The sequence below is a fragment of the Centrocercus urophasianus genome, unplaced genomic scaffold (assembly GCF_019232065.1).
Source record: "Centrocercus urophasianus isolate 14NV4802_14NV808 unplaced genomic scaffold, USGS_Curo_1.0 seq_22, whole genome shotgun sequence".
In the NCBI taxonomy this organism is placed as follows: Eukaryota; Metazoa; Chordata; class Aves; order Galliformes; family Phasianidae; genus Centrocercus; species Centrocercus urophasianus.
The window spans coordinates 14,020,281-14,046,160 of NW_024884778.1; the positions used below are offsets into that span (position 1 = coordinate 14,020,281).

The 25,880-nt window shown below is 44.3% G+C and overlaps 1 protein-coding gene across 6 annotated transcripts in view; it reads right to left on the reverse strand.

Moving 5' to 3' along the window:
• The window catches only part of FBLN2 (fibulin 2), a 107,933-nt gene that overhangs the window by 73,026 nt on the left and 9,027 nt on the right, over positions 1 to 25,880 (reverse strand). The window contains exon 1 of one of the 6 annotated variants that reach the window (XM_042823390.1): positions 23,714 to 23,770. The exons of 1 other annotated variant lie outside the window; for it this stretch is intronic. The gene's annotated coding sequence lies outside the window, so the exon portion shown is untranslated. Of the gene's footprint in view, positions 1 to 3,239; positions 3,261 to 12,502; positions 12,623 to 21,951; positions 21,973 to 23,386; positions 23,497 to 23,713; positions 23,771 to 25,880 lie in introns of those variants that run through there. 4 more of the 6 variants (XM_042823391.1, XM_042823392.1, XM_042823388.1 and 1 more) reach the window with 4 other exon arrangements.

Sequence of the window (25,880 nt, forward strand, 5' to 3'; positions counted from 1 at the left end):
CTTTGGGTGTCACAGCCCCACATTTGGCCATGCATGCAGGCAGGGCACTGGTTGCCCACAGCTTGTATACAACATCCACTTTTTACATCCAAACAGCAACTGTTCACGGTCCAAAACAGAAACTCCAAACAAGAAACCCCCAAATTAGCTCCTGTCTTGAGGTAAGAAGCACAAAGCCATTGATCCAGCCTGCCTAGAAGCTCAAGCACTGCTGAAGATTTACCAAGATAAACCTAGGAATAGCAGATTGTTTCCCCCTCTGCATTCTTCCCATCACCTCACAAATACAGTCCCATTTTCCTGAAGGACGTCCCTGACTGCCCTACGTGGTCCAGCTGCCTCCACCTCCTTGCTGCCCGAGGGTTTGCATGTTTGCCCAGGCACTTCCAGTTTTTCTTCTGTTATTTCCTTGCTTCCTTTCCTCTCACTCACGCAGAGGGCTGGAATGCTCAGGGCCATGATGAGCACCATCTCTGCTCCCCACCTTCCATACTTGCTGCTCAATGCCTTGTTCAGTCACTCAGACACCTTGTATCCTTTCTTGTTTGATACCCTGAATATTCAGTTTTCAAGCTACCAACCTCAAACTGATAAGGTCCAAATCCTTACAAAGCCTTTTTCTGTTGATAACATCACAATTTTCCTTATCCTCAAGCTCATTTTCTTTCATCAGAGACTTTTCGTTTCCGACTCCAACAAAAGCATCTCTTTTTATTCCTCTAAAGCACTGCATTTTCCCTGTACTTTCTCCATCTGTTCTCCACACCCTGGCTCCCCTCCGTGAACCCATAAACTTGCATATCATAGAAACAGCCTCTACGTCAGGCACAGAGAAAAAAATTGGAGTGAAGCAGGCAGACGCAACTGTTGAGCACCATTGAGGAAATGCTCCCACCTGAGCGAGAGAGCCCTGCCCAACCCACACAGCAGATGTGGGACAGCCTCTGGATCCTTGCTGCTGAAAGGGGCTCTGGGGACAGCAGCTAATTACTAGCTAACAGCATCAAAAGCTAGAGCTGTGAAATCGTAATGTCATACAATGATTCCTCAGCTCCTTCTTTCCACTCGATACCTAGGAAAGGCAAAGCACTTTATAGCAGCTTTAAAGAAGTGAGATGAACATGAAGGGCAAGCACATGTCTTAATGGAAAAGGGAATAAGAATGCCTCACGCTGCAGACGAAACCACTACCTGTGCACCACGACCTTGAAGGCTAACATGAGCAGCCACCAGAACTGCAACTAGCACTTTTATTTAGTCTGGGGACAGAAATTTACAAATACTGAGATTTCTGCAAAACAATATCTCAGAAAGTGATTTTCTTGAATCAAAGTCATAACATATAGTCAAAATGAAGAATGTTGACTTGATTAGTTTGGTATTACTTGAAAATGCTGATGAAACCAATGTGTTCCACACAGCATCCAGACATTTCAAATGTGCAAGATCTTTAAATTATGAGGAGTACTTTACTGGGAGATTTTTTTCCAGATGGTTTCATTTCAGTGCTAAACCATAAGGCTCATTGTAAGTAAGTAGAGGTGACAAGAGGTGCTTTGCTTCAAAGCCTTTACAGGAACATGATCTTTCCTGGTGAAGGTTGTTCCTGAGACAGCAGAACAAATGCAGAAGGTGTACATGTGTGAAAGAGATACTGCAGGATCAAGAGCATTCTTTCAAACGTTCATGGGAAAAAAAAAAAAGACAAGTTTATAAACAAAAAGCAATAAGCAGAATAAATTCAACCCACTGCAAAGAACACCTGCATGAGATGTCCAGCTTTGAAGAAGCATCTGTGATTTAGCCAGTCAGAGCTATGACAAACAGTGTATGCAGAATTATTGTTCTCTCTATCCTACCTCTATGTCCCTCACTAATGGGATAGTACTATTCCAGTCTTTGCTGGAATAGTAAAAGCAGCAGTAATGTTCTGCTATGCATTTTCTCCTTTGGAGCAGCATGCGGGGCCAGATGCAACCAAATGAAGGCAGAAAATGGCAGACAACTGCTCAACTTGTCCTGCACTGTGCCAGGGAGCACAGTCCCTGCAGGGAAGAGCTGTAAGATGCTCTGCTTGTCTGTCCATCTATACAATCAGGTCTCATGCATATAGAGAAGGAAGCCCACACGTACACTAATATGGTTAGATAGCAAGAAGGGAATGCAGTAGTGGCACTCACCACCTGTGCACAAATCAAGACAGCAATGCTATCAAGGATTCTCCCGGCCTCCTGGTGCAACCCAGTACAATCTGGCTCAAGTTGCACAAAGCCATGACCAAACACAGGCCCATTCTCTGATGCTGAACCTCTTCCCAACACATTGGTAAGAGTGTTGCAGTAGGTACAGTAGAGGCTGAAGCACAAATGCACACCTATATCGTACACACAACAAGGCATTCTGCTTGTGTATTTAGCACCTCTCCCCAGCCAGACCTCGCTGCTCTGCTGCAGCTGCCAGCAGCTCTTAAATGGCTGCAGTCATAGCTTAGACTACGAGTGGAAGAAGGGAGGGAATGGAAGGAAGTATCAATTTTAAAACAATCCCTTTAAAATGCAGGAGAAAAATGGAAATTTTTGAGAGGTTTTTCTTGTATGAGAAACAGAAAAACCCTAAGCCCAGTAACTCCTGGTTGGGCTGTGCCAGCCCGTGGATTAAACCTTCCTTTCACACCCTTTCAATCCGGAAACTTGTGATCTCACCAGGCACTGGAAGTGATTGCTGCTGGCTGCTCCCAGCCCATCTTGCTAGCAGAGGTAACTACAGCGCTATTCACCAGATGGATGAATGAAAAGCAAAGATTTCCTTTACTGCTCTTATGCAACATACAGTGTGCAGAGCCATTCCCTTCTGCCTAATTAATGAAACCTGAGATGAGCCAACCTCCTCATTTGGGGCAGCTGGGCTGGGTGAAAAGACAAGTACGATAAACCCCAGTGAAAATTCAATTTGAAGGAGCTGCCCTTTTCTTATTGAAAGTAAAGCACAAGATACTTAGTCACTTCAGAGTTGTCAACGCTCCAGTTCTTGGCAAAATCAGACAGTTTTCAAGAGTCATAGCTTTTGCAGGTGGTTTTCCTTAGCTTTATTTTCAATAAGAAATAAGTTACTGCAAACCTTCTTTTCATGGAAAAGCTTAAAAAAATGGACATTGGGGAGCCCAGAGGATCATTACTTAATTCAACAGAGAACTCAAGTGTGAGACAAACAAGAGTGAGAAGCACAAAATCATAACTCACGTGGATTCCTGAGAGCGGTTCCGACAAGACCTCCCTGCCCAGCACAGGCGCCCTGCAGAGATGCTCCTGATGCTCTCCAGGACGCTGCCCGTGCTCAAATCCAAACAGGAACCCAACACGCCAGAGTAATGGAAAATTATCGCCCAAGGTATTTCAGCTGAAGCAGCCAAGCGTTAGGAATAGTGACCAGGCAGCTCTGGGACATATTCCTCCAGAATGTGTAGCTTTCAAATCCATTTTTGAAGAACTGGAGACTAAACGCAGCCTTGTTCCAAGTGAATGACGGGACAAAGCTGTGGAAGGGAGAGTCATGTCTTGGGTGTAGTGCTTCAATGCTCCCCCTTGCTCCAGCCCAGCCCAAAACAACAGGGCAGGTATTTGGCTCACTGAACAGCAAAATTCTATGTCATTGGGAGTCACCACTGCAGTAGATCCAAAGTGACTCAGTGGGAGGATGGCAGCTGCATGGAGTGATAGAGAAACGACTCACATGGGGGAAAGGAGGGGAACGGCAACAGCATCCCGCCCAGCACACGTGGAGGAGCTGGTCCTCGTCCCAGCTCTGACACACTGGCAGTGGATTGCTCAGCAAAGGGGCTGTGTGTGGACGGGGGGCTGGAGCAGCCAAAACACGTGGAGTGCTGCTATGGCTGCAGAAAGCCTGCGCCACACGGAGGAGAGGATCATGGGTCCTGGAGCAGTGCAGACAGGCAGAGACAAGCAGGCTCTTAAGCCAGCCCTATCCACCTTTTTTTTAAACCTATTTCCCCATTGTGGGGCTGCTGGGCTTCCTAAAGCACAAGAGATCGAGTCTCTGTCAGTCCAGTGAAGATTTGGTTTCCTTCAGGACAATGTAAATGCCATGTCTGTGTACAGGAGGATCAGCATGCACTTGCAGCCAGACCAGGGCCATGCAGCTCTGCAGCAGCCTAAGTATTTAACTTTTAGTGAAAAGGTGTTTAATATCAATATACTTTTTTTTTTAAATTATTACTTTAATATCACCAAGTTTCAGCTGACTGTATATGAACCTCCAGAACACAATTAAATAATCCACGTATTTCCATAGCAGCCAAAAAAATCTGGGAACAGATTAAAGCAGAGCCAGCAACAGCCATTCAAAAACATTTCCCAAGGCGCAGCCAACAAAAACGTGTCAAAGCTCATAAGTTATGAACTAATTAGCACAGGGAGAGCTCTTCTGGCAGCACTCAGGCAGAGTGTGTCCCTGGGTTCCCCAGCACCAGGAGCAGCCACACATGGAGACACAGCTCTGCCACTGAAGCATCACCAGCACTGCCTCGGTGCTCCAGGCTCAGGTTAGCACTGTAACTACTGGTAGCTGCTTTGATGAAAGGAGGAAAGAAATTTTTAACATTTACCTAGCGAGTGATACTCTTCAGTTTTCACTCAGGAGAAAAAGTCCCTAGTTTTCACAGTATTCCCCATTATGGAGGACATTCTGATGGAAGCCATGAGTAACCAAAGCAGATCTTGTGCCTGTGTTTGGTCTCATAACCTGACTCCTCAAAAATAATCCTTTCAGGTCATGAGATACACTTCTTCACTTCCCTGACTTTCTCCAGGTTAATCCAGCCCTCTGCCTCTTCTCTCTGCTCACCAGCACTCACACATTTTCAGGGCTGCTGCTCACTGTTACTAAGGAATCATAGATATATTATGGCTGGAAAAGACCACCAAGATCATTGAGTCCGAAGGCCAACCCATCCCCACCATGCCCATGTCACTCAGTGCCAGATCTACATATTTTTTAAACACCTGTGGGGATGGCATCTCTACTACCTCCCTGGGCAACCCTTTCCATGCCCTGAGAAAACCCAGCTGCAGTCTCAATGACAGTAACATGCAAAATCTGAATACCTTGTTTTCACACACATCTCCATCCCCTTTCACCGTATCCAACAGTAGCACGTGATGATATTTAGAACTTTCTTTAAAGAACGGATTCAAGCTTTGGGTTTGTTTCCTTAATCCAGTCTTCTGCCCTGTGGGAGCCCGGCCAGCACTTTGAACGTCACAAGCCTTTGCAGTGAGAGTCAGTACAGACCTTTTATCTGGAACAGCCAAGATGTTTCCCCACCCTAAAACATAAATTAGTCAAAAGAAAACCTACTATTTAACCAACAGCACTGTTTTTTCACATGTACCAATTTGGAAATAATTAACAACTGTTCTCATTGAGAGAAGAGAGAAGGGAATGGCAACACTATTTTCCGTACTTTATCTGTAAGGCAGGACCTCTCACCAGCCTGAACTTTAACTTCAGAACTGAAGAATTTGGTTTGAAGCTCTCCAGAGTAACACAGAGGGGTTTACTTCATCTGCAAATTAATTTCAAATGAATGTCAAAACAAAATACTAATACTATAATTTTGTAGTAAATAATTTTTCAGTACGTGTCTTGGCCTTGTCATTGACATGATTAATAGTGAAACTCTATCTGCTGAGTTGAAAATAACCCTGACTGTAGAGCGAACATTTCATAGTCTCCTACTATTTGGGGTTCACAGTTTCTTCACATCTTCTATACAGAGTTCTGTCAACGTACATCTTTTGGTCCATAACACACACAGTTGCTGTCTGCAATCAGGATTTTCCTAGGAGAAGGCCATGCACGACATCTTCCAGACAAAATGCACAATGATTTTTTGCATTGTACTGAAGTCCCCCAGAAAGGCCTGGGATCAAACCTTTTCCCTTTGTGACTCAACGGGATCCAAATCTGTCCCTCAAGGGAGCAACAGGCTTTCAGTAACAACTGTAGCAACAAACCAACTCCTTTCATTAGCTACATTCAGCTCCACAGCTGAGAAAATACTCCTGCTCTCCCAGCTGCAGCACGCACCTAGCTGAGCCTCACAGGACACAAGGTGAACTTCTGCACACCCACTGTTCTGCCTGTGCTCCAGCTCTTAAATTAATAACACATAAGGACAGCACAGGAGGCCATCACTGACTTTGTTACATACAGAGAGGGCAATATTTGCCCTCTTACTCTGGATAAATGCTGTGGGAGAAAAACTGGGATAGGGAGCGGACGAAAAGCTAGCTCAAATTTACTCATTGAAAGCACACAGTTTGAGATCTTTATCGGGTTTTAGAGGCATTGCTCTTGAAGGCTGCTGTCCTCTTCACCTCACATTTCAAGGAAATGTCTTTGTCTCGAGTCATTGAGATTACAGCAAATTTTCCCAGAATTCTTCATTTCCCACATCTTCACAACCCTGGAACAGCCCTGAGCACATTCTTACAGCTGGAATCACCCCAGATTTGCTAGTTCTGCTCCTGACATTGATCCTGAGAGTTTGCTGCACTCTATTCAGAACAGAGAAGGGACGAGAATAAGCAACACGAGAAAAAACAATTGCCCTCACCATCACTTCTGTGTCCAAGGCTTACCAGGAGCGAGCCCAGAATGAACTACAAGCTCCACAACACAGCACACTGCATGTATCCTTTGGTATGACAAAGATAAATGGGGTTTATTTCAGCACTCACAAACATACCATCTCTCCACCCACATATGAGACGACGGACTGCAGACAGAGCACATCTGTGGTGAATGCATGTACCACGAGCCACATTGCCTATCATAAAATTAATAAAGTCCAGAAAAAGAAACAATGATCAATCCTCCAGCAACAGTTTCCTATCATATGGTGACAAAACAAATCCCAAATCAGTTATTATATACACACCAATTAAATTCTTTTGCTAGAGAAAAAAAAATCATTGTAATGCAGGAAAAACTAGAACATTTGGTTAAAATGTTCTCACAGAAATGTTAATTACCACAGGCATTAAGCAAACGGAAATCAAAGTCTACCATTTGTTGAGTACTTTTCAAAGTTTTAATGCAAAAAATGTGCTTGAAAGAAACCTTCAATTTTTCCTCGTGAATGAAAGCAAATCCCTGCAAATGAAGCCTACATCTATCATGCTGCTAATCAGTCGGCAGCCACAGATGTAATCCATCAAAACTGTTCCTGTGCAAACTTTCCATAGAAGATAATGAAATTAATTTGTTTTGTTGGATATCAAGATGTGAAAAGATGCCCACTCTGTTATGTCATCTTGGAGTCCTTCATTCAGACAACAACAAAGCCATGCATAACTAATAGAAGTTACTCTCACAATATCACCCATCTTCAACCCTGTGTTTATTCTTTGCTGATCCTCTAAGACTGTGAAGAGTTGAGTAAGAGAACTTGAGGACTGCTGTATGATTCTTGGTTTTGGAAAGTAAACCACAGATACATGGGCTGAGCAGGAGGGAGGGAACTTTTGCTTCTCAGAGGGCAACAAATCCTCGAGGTGACACGACAAGCAGGTTTGGGGCCCAGACACCCAACTCACAGACAATGCTTGAGACCTCTTATGGTATCTTCTGCAGCACACAGTGATGGGAAACAAACTGGATGTTGCCCAGTAGATGTCTACTTCCTACAGACACAGCAAACGAGCACCCTGCCAGAGGAGACCTGGGTGGGCAATGCCCTGAGCCATGTTAATCCTCTGGGAGGCACCAAGGCCAGTAATACTGCCTCATTGACTGAAGATTAAGATCTAGAGGTGTTCTAGATGAAATAGCCTCATTAAAACTCACTGACAACCAACCTGACACAGAGTTAAAGCTTTTCAGGGGCTGCCATAAAATTAAAGCAATGTACTTTGAAACTCATGTAAGTAGAATATCTAAGTATTATCTCAGTTTGAAAGGTGACAACATGCAAACACACACACACAAATAAATACACATACTTATTGTACTCCCCTCACATGTAAGGATACTTTCTTGGAGAGAAGAGCAGTGCTTTTTTCAGCAGACTGTACAGAATTTCATGCAGACATACTCAGTCATCACAGATAATTTGTTCTTCATCTAAACACTTTTAGTCAATTTGTGCCCCTGGATGCACCTATTTAGTTCTTGTGATCACAGTGATTTGTGGTTCTGTACACTATTTACCCTACAGACCAGAACAATATTAGAAGAGCAAGTGTTGTTTACTTTGTAAGTTATGAATTACATTTTCCATTACCGCAGGAAGTTAGTATAGATTGCTGTGCAAGTAAGCTACCCATAGACCTGAATATTTATCATCAACAAATACAAGTAAGCCTATCATAACTTGCAACTAAAGGTAGGGTATTCAAAACTAAAAATTTTAAAACAGGTCTTATCACTGAAAGAACCAAGCGGACTTACTATAATGTTTATGCAAGGAAGTCAAATACTTCTACATAAAATAAGAAGTAACATATACCCATCTTCTTGCATAGAATTTTTGGAAAATTAGAACACCGCTGATTTGATTTTCATGTCAGACAGCACCCAGACATTCCTCCTAAGATGGAGAGAGAATCCAGAGCAATCCACTGCTCAGAGATCTATTTTTGCATTAAATCTCATGCGTTCAGCTAACTCTCACTAACACAAAATGCAAACTGATTACTTTTTTTCATATATTACTTGGTAGACGTGCATATGATTTAAATAACAGGAATACTTCTTTTCCTTTGACAACATTTTTGTTGCTGTTTTTGTTCTTGGTACATTAAGATACGTACAAGTACTTTGGTCAGTGTTTCTCTTGTGATGGGAGGAAAGTATTTTATTTTCCAACTGAAGACAGCCTGCAACTCTAATATGATTTATGTATGGGGAAAGAAACTATTAACAGAAGGGAAGAAGAATGAGAAGATAACCACATCCCTGCTCCATGCTCATTATACACAGGCCAGAACAAGACTGGCAAGAGGAATTAAGATAGAAAAGTTGCTAGTACATACAAGACAAAATAAAGTCTCCCAAAATCACAGGACACTTGGTTAAAAGGAAAAAAAAAAAATTTTTTTTTTTAATGTTAACCCAAGTGATTAGGATTCTTCACAGTGCGAGGAGAGGTATTCCAGCTGTCCAGCCTTCCCTCAAATTCCTCTGCTAGAGTTCCACGGACGCCGGCTCTGAGCCTGCGGTAACGTGCAGCCATCCGGCAGAAACGGCACCTGCAGAGAGCCTTCCTGCGGCACGACCCCGCCGCTCCCCACAACGATTTGAAACGCTTTGGCAGCCCAGTCAGACGTTCACAACCATCTGACTGCCTGGGGAGGCGGGGAGAGGGAGGATTTTCATCTGATAGCCAATAGTTGTAAGAGTGCTACAACTTTGGCAGAATCATTTTTAAACACAAGTCGATGATACCGTCTTAGGTACAAAAAGCACAAAGCCAGATGGGTCCATTAATCTAAAGTCTCTACAGATCAATGCTTTAGTTTAACTTCAGTTTTATAGAAGTTACTTCACTGATGAAGCTGCTTCTTCCAGTTTGTAGAGACATGAGCAGAACTTTAGAGAGCAATTAATATTACCGACTATCCATTTTAGAACGGTACTGATCCCCCCCCCCAGATGCGAGCTTGTCTTTACGCACCTTATGGGGACATTTGGTGATTAATTCCCTTATTTTCACGTAGATAAGGCTGAAGAACACATGATTTTTCAATCTACAAAGGAAAACTTTACAAAGAATATGACCAAATTTTACAGAATTGTTAGAAGGAGAAATTCTCACCAAACCCGAACAGCAGAAGTATGTAGGCCAATGTGGAGAAAGGAATAATTCCCCCAAATGCTAGCTGGTAGAATTGCACTCAAGCTATGAAAAAATGGAGGTTCATCATCCCTAAGAGATTCTGGACACTTAGGAGAATAGCAAATGAAACTTCTTGCAGTGTTAGCATTCCAGTGTTTGGCTTCAGGACACACTTTTGCAGGAGGCGCAAGATGTGAATCACGATGGAGATGTTCTACTCAGTTCTTCTGGGATAGCTACATTATACACCAATACGATAAAGACTGTCAGGATTCCATTTTTCCATCACTTCAACAGTATTCTCAGAGAACAGCCAAAGTTCTATAAATCAAATAAGACAGAACTTTATTGCATGGAGACAAGATGAGAAGACATAGCTAATCTGTTTGATTGTAAGCGTAATGTTCTTTTTATAAAGAGACTACTGTCAGTATATATTGCCCATGTTCCATTCTTACCACTGCCTTCCAGATCCTCATATATATGATTTCCCAGTTGGGATATTTAAGTGAAGAAAATGTTCACCTTTAAACTAACATTAAGCAGTAGTTCTCCATGTTACCTCCCAATGCACACTACCACTTTAGATTACACACACTTTTTTTTCATTCATCAGAGAATTTCAAGATGTTTGACGGTACCCTGTTTATTTTACACAAATGTTATTCCTTTCTTACAGATGGATACGATCCATTGAAGACCTGAAACATTTTATCCCATAGCAAAACTCATTCAGTGTACCATCTGTTCTTCCTGCAGGGGCACAGAAATGCCAGAAACTGTTTAACATTCCATAAATTAAGACTATATAATGGATAGCTCATTGCTAAAGTGAAGCAAGGAATCATTTAGAACCTGATGACAGATATTTATTTATCTGGGATTTTGCCCTAAAAATAATGTCCAATATATTGCTTTGTGTTTGGTTCTTTAAAAACACTGCACACAACATCAAGCAGCAAAAGCATGTCACAGCCTAGACCACCTTAATTCTTGACTTTATCTCCACTTTCATCAGGGTCAGTGGGGTCCTTTCTAATGACTCCAGGGGGTTTGTGCTGGTCCAATGGGTTAGAACAACTTCACTGAAAATCCACATTCTGTTCTCATTTACCCTGGGATATGTCTGTTCTACGTGCAAGATGAACTCCCCAAGAGAACAGAATTCAATCCTTGAGTTTAAGAGTTTGTAAAATATGTCTTACTTTGTAGGTGTTGCACTAATATGAAACACTTACAAACACTTACATACATCTTTTCATTTATTTGTAAGAAACACCACTCAAAAACGAACCATTCTTTCTTATTCCTATCTACATCCAAATGCTAAGTGATGCAGAATTTTAATCAATAGAAGGGCTGGACATAAAATCCTGTTACGAATATGCATCATTTTGCCATCCATACAGAGAAATGACAGATTAAATACAAGTCGATAACCAAGAAAATAAAACACGCAGAAGAAATCAATGGTGCCTAATTGGAAAAAAATGGCCCTACGAGGTCCTCCGCCCAAGAGGGGCTCAGTGGCACGCTGCCCAGTGCTGCGGGTTCCTGGGGACACGGCATCCTCCTGAGCATGCAACCCTCGTCCCACGCCAGGAGCTGAGTGCCAGCTCTGCTCCCCCGGCTCAAGGCACAAGTTGCCCTTCTTAAACCACAAAGCTACGATCTATCAGTGTGTTTCAAAACATGTTAGTGAAACGGAGCAACCAGTGACCCTTACACACTCTAAGTGGTAAAAGATAGCTAAAGCTCGAGCTATTCGCCTGCAGAGTCATTAGTTAAGACTCTGTAAGTAAGCATATAGAATTATTGCCATCCCTTTGTGAAGCTCTCACTGTGCTATAATCAAATTCACAGAAAGAAAGCACTTTTAACCCAAGCCTCACCATTTCCAGAGACAATGCATATATATTTCTATCCCATCAGATCCCTGACGGTGGGGGAAGGGCAGAAGTGGTGGGAAGGGGGAAATGCAACTTGAGTAGTGGTAAGTGTGTCAAAAATTTGAATTACTTGGAGATATTTTGCAGCACAATCATCCTTTATGCTTGTGCAGCTCAGCTCATATGGCTCACATTCAGCCTGTCACACCGAATCACTGCTATTTCTTGACTTACATTAACAAAAACAAACCGAAGTTTCGCTTCAGTATGTGAGGTAAAATGCTCTCTGAATTCACAGTCAAAAGGCCAGAAGCAACATTAAAAATAACTGTTTTTGTAAGAAGCTCCCTTCTGAGGAGAGGCAAGAAAAGCCTGTGAAGATGTGACTAATAGCACTAACACACATGTGGTGCTTATGGAGAATTTTGCAGAAAAACGTACTGTAAAAAGCTTTGTCCCTGAGCAGAGTAGGCACAGCTTTAGCAGCCTTAACTAACAAAGCAAACCCGCCTCTACCTACTTAAGTCTTTAAACTCAGTTAAACGAAGGTATTAATCAAGAGTTTCAGAGTCTGACAAGCAGACAGAAAGTAAATCTGGAAAACAAAGTATGAAATCAGAGAGTAAACAGCCAGACACAATCTTTACAACTAGCAGAACGTAAGGCATAAAGCAAAGCCAGCACTCAGACAAAGTTATCTCATGCTTCTCCCAACAAATCTGCAACAAACATCCAGTTAGGAAAAATTTCTGCTGACCTGTGGATGCGCAGCACTGTAGATGCAGAGAGTTTTCCTATCACCTTTTGTTCCCAGCCATGTCAGCTGTGCTCTGCTCCAAGTGCTGCTCACACTCCCAAATCCCCTTTTCCAGCTCTATCTTAGGAACTGCCCAGATTTTGTAGTGTAATCTGAGCAGGGAAGTACCATGTGCCTATGATATGGTCAATTCACGTTTTACCCCCTGCAATGCTAAGGAAGCTGCTTCGCATTTCAAAGCCGTGTGACCGCCTGACCCAGGTATGGCCGGAGCACACAGGGCTGCCTCCTCCACCCAGATGGGGCTGATAAGCAGCTCGTTTCCAAACACCAGTCCCTAGGACAGGGACTTGCCCGGCTGCTGAGGACCACGGCTCCCTTTCCGCAGGGTGCAGTGCGCAGTGGTGGCACAGCCCCTACCTGAAGGAGTCAGCTCCCTGCCCAAGACCACCACCGCAGTGCTTTGGCCACTGCCAACCCCACAGCCAACACAAAGCACTGCACGGAGAGCCTGGTGAGGTCCAGCGAGCCCCAGTGAAGCTCAGGTCTGGGACCTCTGGCAGTGAGGACACTAAATAGGGCATACTGCAAGACCCCAACCACTCCACTCCAGCGTGGCCACCAACTAAATGAGAAGCCATGTCAGTTTCTTCTGTTAATAGAAGAAAGCTTTCCATCACAAACACATACACAAAAATAAAACCACCCTCAAAACTTTCTTCTATTAATTCGCTCATCAGTGTTCTTCTATTTTTATTGATCTATTTTTGTTCCCTGTTCACAGTCATTATCACCTTCAAACCTGCACTGCAAAGGATGAAATCTCTCTTCTTCCCAAATTCTGCACTGAGAAGAGTTAAACCAGTGGTGAAACTGACAAACACGTACAGTGCTGTGGTTCAGAGGTAGAATACTCTTTGAGTCTCATCACTCCCACTCGTCCACACCCAACAACACTGTCAGGTCCTAAAACCCAGGTGGTTTATAAAGACACCAATCTGGTGTAGATTTTGCTTTAGTGTTTAGATCTTGAAAAGCATGAAGCACAAGCAGTCAATGGCTGTGCTAATCCCCAACTTTCTTGAAAGAAAATTCTATGTAATCCCAATGTCAACACTGTCAAAGTTTCAAACATTTCTAAATCAAATTACACTGGGAGGTTGAAAGAGCATCCAGCCTCACTAGGCAAGGGCTTGCCAAAGAAATGAGAGGTTTCTACTGACTTTCTTGGCCAAGCCTCAGCAGATGGAGGGAGAAGCTATAGCTGCATTCAAACAGGTGAGAAAGAGCTCTTAGAAAACATTAAAGGGAAGCAACAATTGGGGATCTTGGAAAAGGAAGGATCTGAGACAGAAAGATGGCTCAAAAGAAGAAAAGCTCTCAGGGAACTTCAACTTTTGGCCAGAAGAATGCCAAACAATATCAGGCAAGGAATCTGCTTTTTAAATGCTCAGCCTTGTGACTAACACCTGCAAATACCTTGTGTGGGATTTTAAGTGCTCCTATAATGAATCTGCAGTTTCCCTTTCTTCTACTGACTATCAGATAAACCACTTTATTCTATAGCAAAGGTGCAAATTCCATCTTCCCTGTTGAATAACATAACTAAAATCAGTTATATTTAAAATCAGAATGTATATAAGTTAAAAATAACATACTATATTGGACTATTTTAGAGAAAAACATACGGTCTTCAATAATGTATTCAAGATCTCAATCAGCTTGGAAATTTGATCTTAATCAGTTGCAATGACTATTGCTTACAGAAATAAAACCAACAACAACAACAAAAAGGAAGTGATCTCAAAGGTTAGGAGTTAGGGCCAACACACTCTCCTTTGCCATCTGTCTGCATTTGTGTTCACATGTAGCTCTGCCAAGCACTGTAATCTCCACTGTGCCATGGGCAGCACTCTCTGGTCCTCACTCCATGAACAGTCCGGACTGATGCCAGTGGCCCCTCCAGTTTCCATACAGCCCAAGGACCCAGGGTCAGTGATGGGTGCTGAGCGCTGTGCAGGTAGGGCAGGTCACAGCTAGCTGCAGAAAGCCAGCTCTTTGCTGCTTCATTCCATTTGTCTGTACAACAGGCTCTAATTTGCTAAAATGACAATTAATCAAATCTTATTTTTGTCTGAGGCAGTTAATGAACAGGCAATTAAGTGTCTCAGTAATTCTGAAATAACAGAAGAATGCTCTCCAATTGACAACTAGCACCTACTTTACCATGATGCTGTCTTGTGTTGTTAACCATGTCTGACTGAAGAGGCTGTAGATACATCACTGAAAGGTCCTTGCACCCACACTATCACTAGGCCACCATTTTTCTTCTGCCTCAGACTGCCTTCAAGCCCTGATGCCTGTTCTGAGCAATGTGCAGACACTAAGTGCAATGTGTGGGTCACTCCTATGCCCCCTGCTGCTACTGCTGCTTCCTCCCAGACCTTTACTCTTCCTGCACCCCAGAGTGCAGACATCCCCTTCCAGCTGCAGCTCCAGCTGCCTACTTACACCAGTCCTTGTGCCCATCACCGCTCCTCATGTCTGTAGGTGGAGGGCAGGGTTAGGGAAAGGGTATGGGGCAGGGGAAAGGGTAGCACAGCCCTGAGCAGCACAGCACACCCACAGCCTGCAAGCCCATGGGGTATCACTGGCATCTGGTGGCCCAGCTCCTATCTTTTCAGACTCCAGACAAATCCAAGAAAGCTTAGTTCTGATCATATAAATCAGGATAAGACTAAGACATATAAACATAACTTAATGCAGTACTAAAGACACAAGGAAAGACATTTTTAAAACAAGCTGTAATCTTTTTTTTTTTTTTTTTTTTTTTTTAAAGCATTTCTTCAGTGGGAATTGTGCTGGAGCAAAGAATGCAAAACGTAGAAGCTTCCAAGAGGGGGTCATGTGAAATTACAGTATTTCAAGATTTTTCCAAATCACTAACATTTTGATTCCGAGTGCATTTATAAGAACCTGCCAACAAGCAATTTTTCATCATCACATCAGGCAACTTTCTGGACAGCTTGTAAATGACCTTCTCTGTTTCAGGTACAAAAAAGAAACCAAAACAACCATCACAACACTGTGGAGAAGTCGTGCCATTTCTGTAGAAACCCTAGTGATCCACAATGACACTGCAGATTTTTTTTGAAATAAAATCCATTTCCCCTCCCACCCCCCCAGATAAGAACAAAGAACATCCTTTGTTTCAGACAAAGAATTTCAGGAGAAACCACAAAATGTTCAAGCAAAACATTCAACGTTTGATTTTCCACCCGTTTTGCCAGCACTGTAAGTTTTCCCATAGTTCTAATATCAGTGTCAGTTAAGGAGGGGAGGGGAAGCAGGTCAGAAGGACTACAGCCACTCTGCAACTTAAAATCCACGCTCATTAAAGAGTAAGAACAGGACATGATTTGCAAAAAAAAAAAAAAAAAAAAAAAAAACACAACATTTTAAATTAGTTTTTGCTTATTTGAAAAAACAAAACATACCTCATTTGCACATCAGGAAATATCTCATTGAAAACCAGCTAGAAAAAGTTAGTAAGCATTGTTACACAAACGCTGCTGCCCAGGTGCTTGTCAGGAACACCCAACCCTGCATCCCATCCTGATGGCCAACCCAAATGTCAGAGGCTTTGTGCTCGCAGGGCGAGGGCCCAAAGAAGTCACTGATGGCAGATGTTATTTAGCCTCTTCAAATGAGTTTTAGAAAAGCAGGCTTAAAAAGAAATGGAAACATTTCATTTTAAACCCAGTGGAGACTGGTTTATTTAAAACACACACATGCTTGCCTGACACACACTTTGCTGCCTGAGTGTTTTTTTCCAGTGCAGAGATGTATCCCACTTAGCAGCACCTGGAACCTTAGCTGCACATTAGGACATCACAGTAGCCAGTAGTGCTCAAGCAAAGAAGAAAAAAAAGGCATTTCCAGCCTCAGAGTCAACCTTAGACCACAGCAGCCAAACCAGGAAATATAATTCACTGTGACACTGTCTAGTCTGGAGGTATGCTTCAGCTTCATGATAAACTGCTAACTTATTTTTTCTACTGTGCTGTACATGAGGATAGCTTTTTGTAAACATAAATCTACCAGTAAATATCCTTTTTGATTACTAGCTCACCTTGTTTGAATATAAGAATAAAAGCAATGCTCTAAAGGTTACCTGCTTGCCCAGACTGAGGGGATGCTATTGCACAGTCGTGTTCTTCTACACATCCTAAATACTCAGACACTTGCAGTACCCCAGGACATAGTGTACTAAAATGACATTTCAAAAAGAATGCAAAAATATTAACAAAAAGGAAGAGAGATCACTTCTTGTGCACTCCTGCTATTCTTGCTTGCATTTTACAAAAGCCTGCACATTATTTCAGACACTTTCCACAGAGCAAATCCTTCTGGCTGAGAGCAAGCAACCATGCCAAAAAACCAAACAGCGTGTCAGAGAGCAGAGTGCAGTTTTGGTTTTCTCTAAAGGCAAGCTGTAATGTTTCAGAGCACGCTGCAGTTCCTCTGAGCACACGGACCCATCTATGCTATTCCCCCAAATCAATCTGCTCTCTCCAGTATCAGATTATATCCTTTCCAAGTGGCCATCCAATTTTAATACATTAATCATACTCAGTCTTTCAAGATAATCAGACAGTGCATTATATTGATTATTCAACAGAGCTCCACGCTTGAGTTAGATTAGTTTAGGAAACTAAAAAGTGAAATAGGAAGAAGATGACCTGCTACCAGATGTAAGTGTTCCAGTAACAAGAATTGAATAAAAGGAAAAAAAAGACCTGTTGGAACCAGTGGGCAAGCTTTGGCAGATGAGGAAGAAAGATCTCTGTGGATGAATGACTTCCTGAAGCCTCAGCTGAGACCATGGTGCCCGCTGTCCCTCAGCTGCAGCTGTGCTGGTGCGAAGCCCTGCGCTGCCCAGCTCCCTTCTCACGTGGCCACTGAGCAGCTCTCACCATCCTCCCCACCGCATTTCAGGAAGAAAAAGACAAACCCAAAAGCCAGCAGGATTATCTTCGATAGTCTAATTAGTGGTTTGACATAATCCACTTGATTTTGCCTAAAGCAAATTAGGCAGCGCTCTCTGGAAGAATGCAGCCAGTAGATAGAAGGCTGCCGCCTCCTGCCAAGAGGCAGTGACAGCAATGGGAAGCAGTGAGCAGGCACTGCTGCTGCCAGGGGAGATGTGGCTGTGCTCAGAGGGGACAGGTAAGATCACCACTCATACGCCCATGCTTGCTCTCAGCTTCAAACCCTTCCACATGTGGAAACCAGGCCCAGCCTCAGTGCAAGAAGAGTAGCCAGCATCTTCTCTACCAACTCTATTAAAGGCCAGCAGTATATTCTGCAAAGCAAAATTGTTTTAAAACTGAAACAAAACTGGGCTTTGGTATCAAGACTAAAATCTGGCAGCCCGTTCTCACGCAAAATCTATCACAAGCAATACATGTGTGGAGGACAGCTGGAACAAATCCATGACATCTAGCGACATAGTAAAAGCAAACCCTGAACAAACAACTTTAAATCATTTGAAATACTGCTGTGAATGGATGAAACCTTACCGTGCTCACATGCTACAATAATTAATCATTTCTAAACAGTTGTTTTTAATTCTTAGAAAAAATCATCATCATTGGCAGAAACATTTGGGTTTTTTGTTGTTGTCATTGTCAGGGTTGGGGCTTTTTTTTTTCCCCCCTTTTCAGTGATATATTTAAGGCAGCATTCATCTGGGAAAAGATCTCAGGTTCTAAATGTATTCTGTCTCCTTTGTATCTCAAGTATTCGTGACATATTAGCAAAACTTCTTTACTAGCTCCCATCATTATATTAGTAACCTGGTATCCAAAGTCCAGTGAGCCATAAGGAAGAGCAGAAGTCCTAGAAGTTGCTTCTATAAAATGCTTAGAATGGGATTGTCACAGAAACATACACACCAAAATGCCTTTAATTTAAACAGCAATTCAAATCTTATAGGCATCCTTTAAATTACTCTATGCATGCATATCCAGTATCATCTTAAATGATTCACAGATCATCAGGTAACTAAGCAGGCCTCTCCTTTCAGGGGTAAATCAGCAAATCAAACACCAAACTATTCCATCTGCACCATGCAGACCCTCTTAAGCAGTGATCCCACCCCTGCTGACTGCTACAGAGCTCTGGTGATCTGTGAAATTTCCCAGAAAGGACTGTTAATGAGACCAGAACTAGGACTAGGGGATATATGCTGAGCTGAAGGTGAAGGACAGCATGAATGTGAGTGTATAGGGCACATTCTTTAAGCTAATTAAACTGATGCTGGGCAAATGGCTCAGCTCTGATTTAAGCGAAGCCCACAGGACACAGACGGCCTCTCCTGGACCTGGCTGCAGCAGGAGTTGGCTGAGGACCAGCAGCTGGCTGGTAGTCCCCCACCACACGTCTGGCAGGAGGGACAGAGCGAACATTCACAGCACTACTGCAGACTCAGCTAATTTAAGTCAAAACAAAGGTGGTTTGAGCTAACCTGGCTGACTTTGCAGCAAGGTAGATTAAGAACACCCAGAAGATCCCTCCCGCCAGCTCTTTTGGGGATATAACTTTTGCTAGTCATATTTTCTGTTTCCAAAAAGTATCCATGCCCCACGAATTGCTTTTTCTCCTTCCATCACCAGTCTAGACAAAATCAGGCTAAGATCCTTCTTTCACCAGACATGTACAGGTGTAGGGGTTAGCAGTTACTAAAAAGTTTTGCTGATACAGGAAAAAGTGAGCTCCTTGTCTCCAGGGTTTGTTCACCAAATAGCATCAAGAGTAAAAACCAGAACTGAACTGAAGGAAGCTTTATTCTAAGAATCCAAGAAAATAAAATCCTACCAAAATCAGCAGGGAAGAAGTCTCTGAAATAGAAGGTACAATTTTTAAACCTTCACTTTGCTGAAGTTACACTTCTCCATGGCTTTCTCTCCCCAGTGTCCCCTGAGCCCAGCCCACCCCACAGCAGCAGTGCAGCCGTATACAGGCATCCCATGGTGGGACCAGAGACTGCCTCCAACAGTGCCTCCACCCAGTCCTCACAACACCAGGCTCCTGGCACCAGTCTGGACAACTCGACACTCATTGCCTGCCTTCATTCATAAAAACGAGACCACACTGAGGAAAGCCACAGGATGCAGTGCACTCAGCAATAAAAGTCAGTGACATCTCCTGGCCACTGGAGGATGCCTGGAGGACACATCTGGACAACGACATGAGAGTGAGCTGCATGCATGGATTGTGACAGCGCTTTAACTTCTGTCTGGGTTTGGATTCAGTCCACAATGTTCATTAGCAAGCAAGTCAGACAGGAATATATGTCTCGCATAAAGCAGAACAGGAGATGTAATTAGCACAACTTAATTTTCATGAATAATACAGTAGGTTTGTAAGAAGAATTGAAAGGTAAGTCAAAAGGTCTGATCTTGCCCTAAGCATGTTCAAAAGAAGGAGCACAAATGGGCCTCGAATGAGCTGCAATTTCATAGACCAATTTCATATTTAAGTCGGATATACGTTTCTTTCAAGAGTTTGATTTCTTAAAGGAAGACCACAGTAATGTAAGCAGGAGAAAACAAACCAGCCGTTGGAAAGCCCCTCTCATAAAACTCTTTCAGCTCCTAATCAATGTGAACATAGAACTGGAAAGGACCCCCTGGGACATTAAATCCAAGCCTCTGTTATTGAAGGCAGCATGTCACGTCCAGCAAAAAGAAAGGTTAATATTGTGCCAATGAGCTGGCAGGAAATCCAAATTTCTAATGCAAGAGAATGAGGGGAAAAGCTAAACAAAAGTGAATACATGAAACCATAAAACTATATCAGAGCCTTATTCTAAACATATGGGCTGCTGGTACCTCTAAGAAGAGATAAGAAGTAGAATAATTAAGAGTCAAGGTTCTTTCTGCCACTAGGGATCTGCATACCATCTAAAAAAGAAACGCGTAGGTACAGTTCAGCCCTGGGACAGGAGAGGAAGGAGAGATCCCAGCAGGCACAGCCCTCTTCCTGGGTAATTTAAGGCACCTGTGACTACGGCCACCTCCAGAAAAGATTGGAGCATTCTCCAAGGCTGCTGGCTCAGAAGGGAGTCAAGCAATCCCAAAACACTCTAGGGCCAGCTAGCCACACTCTGATTCCCTCAGGATATGATGCTGAAAAGCCAGAAGGCAGCTGTAGGAAAGCTTGTGCCCAGTGAAGTCTCAACAACCACAAGAATCTCTGGATAACATAAGGAACTCTTCTGGTTTTGCCAGAAGCAGTTAAATTTCAGCTTTTACCCACAGACCAGGTGAAGAAACTCCAAAGCATGGGAAAATTCCCAAACAGCAGTTTGAAAGAAACTAACATTGTAAATATTTGTCATGTCCCAGAATAAAAGAAAGAAAGCAGCTGTGAAGGGCAGGGCTCAGTTTGATTCACAAAAGATATAAAATCCAAGGGCATGAGGATGACAATCAGGTTACTCTCCATACACAAGAGCCTCCACGTAGGCTTTGAGAACTGTGAGCAGATACCAAACACTACAGCAATGACAACCATGGAAGCCCTTAGAGGTAAAGTGCAAAAAGCAGTATTTCCAACACAGAGAAAGCAGGTCACAGCATGGATTTGGCATGGAGCTACTTTATGCTTTTGCAGATCCTGAGGAATAGGGATCCCCAGGACTAGAGCAGTTCTGGCCACATGGAAGTGCCCCAGCACCTCCCTTTTCATTGTTGAGGAACTATCCAGTAAAACAAAATATTTTATAAACTAACAAACAAACCACAATAACAGGGTTGAATACCAACCAGAGCCACAGCAGGTGGGAAGATGCCATCTCCTTGCACTACTGCTCCAGAGCTATCTGCCATTAGAGACAAAAGCCAGACTGGGGTGCCTGGAGGGCTTTGTGTTGCCCACATACAGAATAAAGCCATTCCCATGAGCACTCCAGTGCAGACTCCTGAATGGTCATGAGTCTTTTCCAGTGGGTCCACAGGTTCCCAGCTATGCACACCCAACCAGCTCTCACGTACACAAGTTACTGCTGCTCTCCAATGCTGCAGGTGTGACCAGGACAGAAGGTACAGATGACACTGAATGTAATTCCTGGTGCTGTTAGGTACCATGAGACTTGCTGTCCATCATCACCCTTGTAAGGCTACCTACCACTCAGTGCACAAGTTCAAATAAACACAGCTTCTGCCAGTTTTATGTAGATCAGATACATTTAGAAGACTATCATGACGTATAACCACCTAATGCAACTGAAAAGATGTTAAAGTGAGTGGACAGGTGGACAGTCAGAAGGAAGGAAAAATGTGAAGGATCTCTCTATTCAAGGAAACACCTGAATTTAAAGAAAAAAAAAACCACATTTTTCCTACTACTTAAATACACTGAGAGACTAGTGTTTGCCTACTCACTATCTTAGTGCAGCCTGCAAAGCAGCTTTGTGCAGCGGTCCCAGTCCAGGAGCTCCACAAGAGTGGAATCACTGAGATGTTACCAAGACTGAAGGGCTCAGCTCCTCTGCCACTGGCTTCTTGTCTTCACTGGAGAAGGTGAAAGGGAAGTAGAGTTCAAACCGGTGGATGTTTAACCTCTCTTCCAACCCAAACCACTCTATGATTCTACAATTTCAGTCGTCACACTGAACTCAACAAATCCTGCCCAGAGCCTTTGCCCATGAGACACAGCACATGATACAGTTACAATAATATGGCTGTTGAAGGGTAAAGCACCACTGGAAAAGGTCTGCCAACACACTAATGCCAATTAAAGGTGTGATTTTTGGATGGTATTTTTATGTCAACACCATCTCTATTGATGCTAGAGTAGCTGCGTCTTCAAAGTGATTGAATTTCACAGGTCCAATTGATAACCCTTGGGAAAATAAGCAGTTTAAAAAGTAGGTAAGACTTCTTTGGCCTCCATAGGCCTCATTCTGCCACTCCAGGAAAAATCTTTTGTATTGAAATTAGTTTCACCCACCCGAATAACAAAGGTGATTTACTACTATAAAGTTGCATCTTTCTCAAATATTTTTACACCTGCAAATTATATTGCCACAATCTATAGCTTCTACTGTTGTTAAATCACAGTTGAGCCAAGCTAAAAGTGAAGCCGTATCCACCACCTGTGCCCAGAGCCTCCCACCCAGCATCAGGGCAAGGATGCCTTTGTTTTAGCAAAGCCTTCCATGAGAAGGAGGTGCATTCAGGTGCTGATGATCCTTTACAAAGCCAGAGGCACAGACACGCCCTCCATCACCACCTCTCTGCTCAACACCTGCGGGCGCAAAAAAAACCCAAGAACTCATCTGCAATAACATCTTTTCCTTTGGTACCAAAGGAAGAAGCCGGTCCCGCTATGGCACCAGTGAGCTCAAGGGACCTTCCTGCAGGCAGCACAAACCACGCACCCAGCCCTACTTCCTCGGCCCCGCTCAGAGCGGACAGCGGGCTCCAGCACAAGGCTTCGTGCAACAGGAGAGCGCTAAGGTGAGGGGAGGCATGGGGAGCATGAGGGCAGAGAGCAGGCTGGCTCTCGCTCGAGTTTCAAGACAATACCGCCTGAGGCTTAATTGCTCCACCAGTGCTTCAAGGCTGCTCCCCATATCTTGACACAGACCCACGCTCTGCTCTCCTTAGGAGGCAGCAAGTGAGTGCTCGCACCCAGCTTCAGGAATCAAAAAACACCAGCAAAACCCGGCAGCGAGCACTTCTCTTAGTCATCCCATGCATTTTCTACTCTTCCTTGCAAACTTCCCGTTGGTTTTCGTTAAGCTCACATGAGGCGAGCGAGCCTGCACGGCTTGCAGACCGCGTTCACAGGGTAATTTTGCCAGATTTCCCCTACCTCCAAGTGACATCTGATTTGCAAACACTCCCACCGAACCGCAAGCTGCTCTCGCCTCCACCCAGGGAGTTGTTTTCCATAAAGCAACAGCTCCAAAACATCTACAGCAACTTTTTGTTACTGTTGTTTGACGATTTGCCACTTTCAGAACAACAAGAAAAAAGAGAGAGACGGAGAGAAACGAAACAGCATAAGGAAATATTTGCATATTTGTCCCGGTAGCCAGGAAACGGCTTTTGGATCGCGTCCCCTGTTCCGAGGGGCTGCAGCCGGCTCCTCTCCGCCCGGCACCGGCGGGCGCCCTGGACGGCAACGCGCCGCACTTACCGTGCTGCTCCGCTCCGCTCCGCCGGGGAAGGGGCGAGGGGACCCCGGGAGGCGGAGGGAGGGGCCGGAAAGCTGCGGCGGGGCTGCCCCTCTCGCCCGGGAGCGGAGCCGCTCCGCAGCGCGGCCAGCCGCAGCCCGAGGAGCCCGCGGAGCGGGGCTGGGCAGCCCGTAACAAGGAGGGAGGCTGTTTTGTAACGCTCACGTGAGGAAAAAGGTCTGCATCCCATTTCCTGGGTTTCCATTAAGAGAAATTAAAAATGAGCTGGGAGTGAAAACCGAGCCCTGCGCCTGCCGAGGGGCAGAGGTGCTTTGCCACCCGGGTTTGCCCACTTTAAGCCCGCTCAGTCAATCAAAGTCGGCTTCAAAATCGTGCTAAGGAGGGCTTTTCACTTCCTTTCTGCCCCACTGCTGCTGACTGAGATCTAAGCCATCCCTCACTTACTTCGCTGCAACCTGTCACAGGAGCATTTTGGTCATTTTGAGCCAAGTTTTTCCATCAGGATGGCCCAGTTGTCATATTATATGACGATAGAGACTAAATGTAAAGACCCAACCTGGTACAAATCAGAGACTAGACTTTGGGAAGAACCAAGTCAGCAGCACTACACACTGAGAAAACATCCCTCAGAGGGTCATAAGAATAACCCCGGTATCTTTCCCTCACCAAGCAGCAGGGCTGTGCCTGCAGGCCTCCCAGAAGCACCCTGGTTGAGCCACAGGCAGCCCGTCCCACCCTGCATGGCACACCAGGCTCGGTCCCCCTGCCCTTATGCTTGTGCAACACAAGCCACTACCAGCTCTTGGTCTGGCTCTAGGGCTGAGCTCAAGCTCCTGTGTGATGTCCTGGGACAGGCAACAGAGGGACACACAGACAGGCTTTCCATCTCCTCCAGCATTTAGCTATGGAAAAAAGGGACTGCCCAAACATCCCAGACATCCAGACCTGACTGCTCATCCTGCCTGAGGCCCGCTGGAGAGGTTGGCAGCCCACTGCTCTGCCCAGTCCTGCACAGGCAGGGCCAGAGAAACCCAGCACTCGGTGCTCCACCAAGACCTTCAGTGAAAGGGTTCTGTCCCAGCAGCCTGGCCTCAGCACAGGTAACTGAGACAGCTATCTGCAGATGGGTGTAGCTGAGCATCCACAGCCTGGCTGCTGGTTTCGGCTTTCCTGGTGACCGAGAGATAGAGCAACAGGTTTGCTGGCTCCTAGCAGCGCTGACTTGCTTCCCCCCATCTCTGCCACAGCAGGGGAAATGCCTCAGCATGCCCTCCCCTCTCATTCTAGCAAACATAGCCCAGCCCACTCTCACTGGCAGTAAAAACAGAACTTTACCTAGCAATTGGAGAAACTTGGGCTGCCTCTGGCCCTCAACAGCTCCCATTCACAGGCAAGTTTGAGATCTGCACTGACAAAATGCGTGTACAATTATGGAAAAGTAGCAGGGTAAGAATTTCCATTTCTGAATAATGTGGTATCCTGTCTCTGACACGGCCAAAGCTTGGGAAAGTGGGACTGCCTTATTGTGCAATGCAGCAATGTGTATGGGGAGAGGGGTTGCTGCCAGTCACTGCTGGACACCCTCAAGGCATGCACAACTGCACAAAACTGTTGTGCAACTTTAGCTAAAGAGAAAAATGCTATTTACTTTGTGAGGAAACAATCAACACTCCAAAAATGATCCTACACAGTCTTGAATTTCATCTGACTGAAGAAGGAATCAGAGAACGAACAGATGAATAACTTGCTGGAGGACTTGCATTTCTCTCCACCTCAGCAAAAACACACCATGAGCACTGCTGCTCTGAAGGTGGCATTTACAGCCTCCCTAAATCTTCTGGTGATAATCTATGTGTGCCACTTGCTGCCACCCTGCTGTGCCACAAGCAGATGGGAGGCAGCAGTCAGATGTTTCATCTGTACTTTGCACCATAGGTTTGTGGCTGAGGTGGGAGAAGCCCACATCTGCTGGCACTGTGTGCCAGGGTTCGAGTCACACTGGTTTGGGAAAGCACACAAAAGTCCACCCTGTGGCTGTGATAGTCTAGAACAGGAATTAAGGGGACTCCTGGAATCGCTCCAGCAGTTTTCACTGTTAGGGCTGTGATGGTTTCAGCAAGACGTAGCCTAGGACTGACATGTATAATCAGACTGATTCATACCTATGGA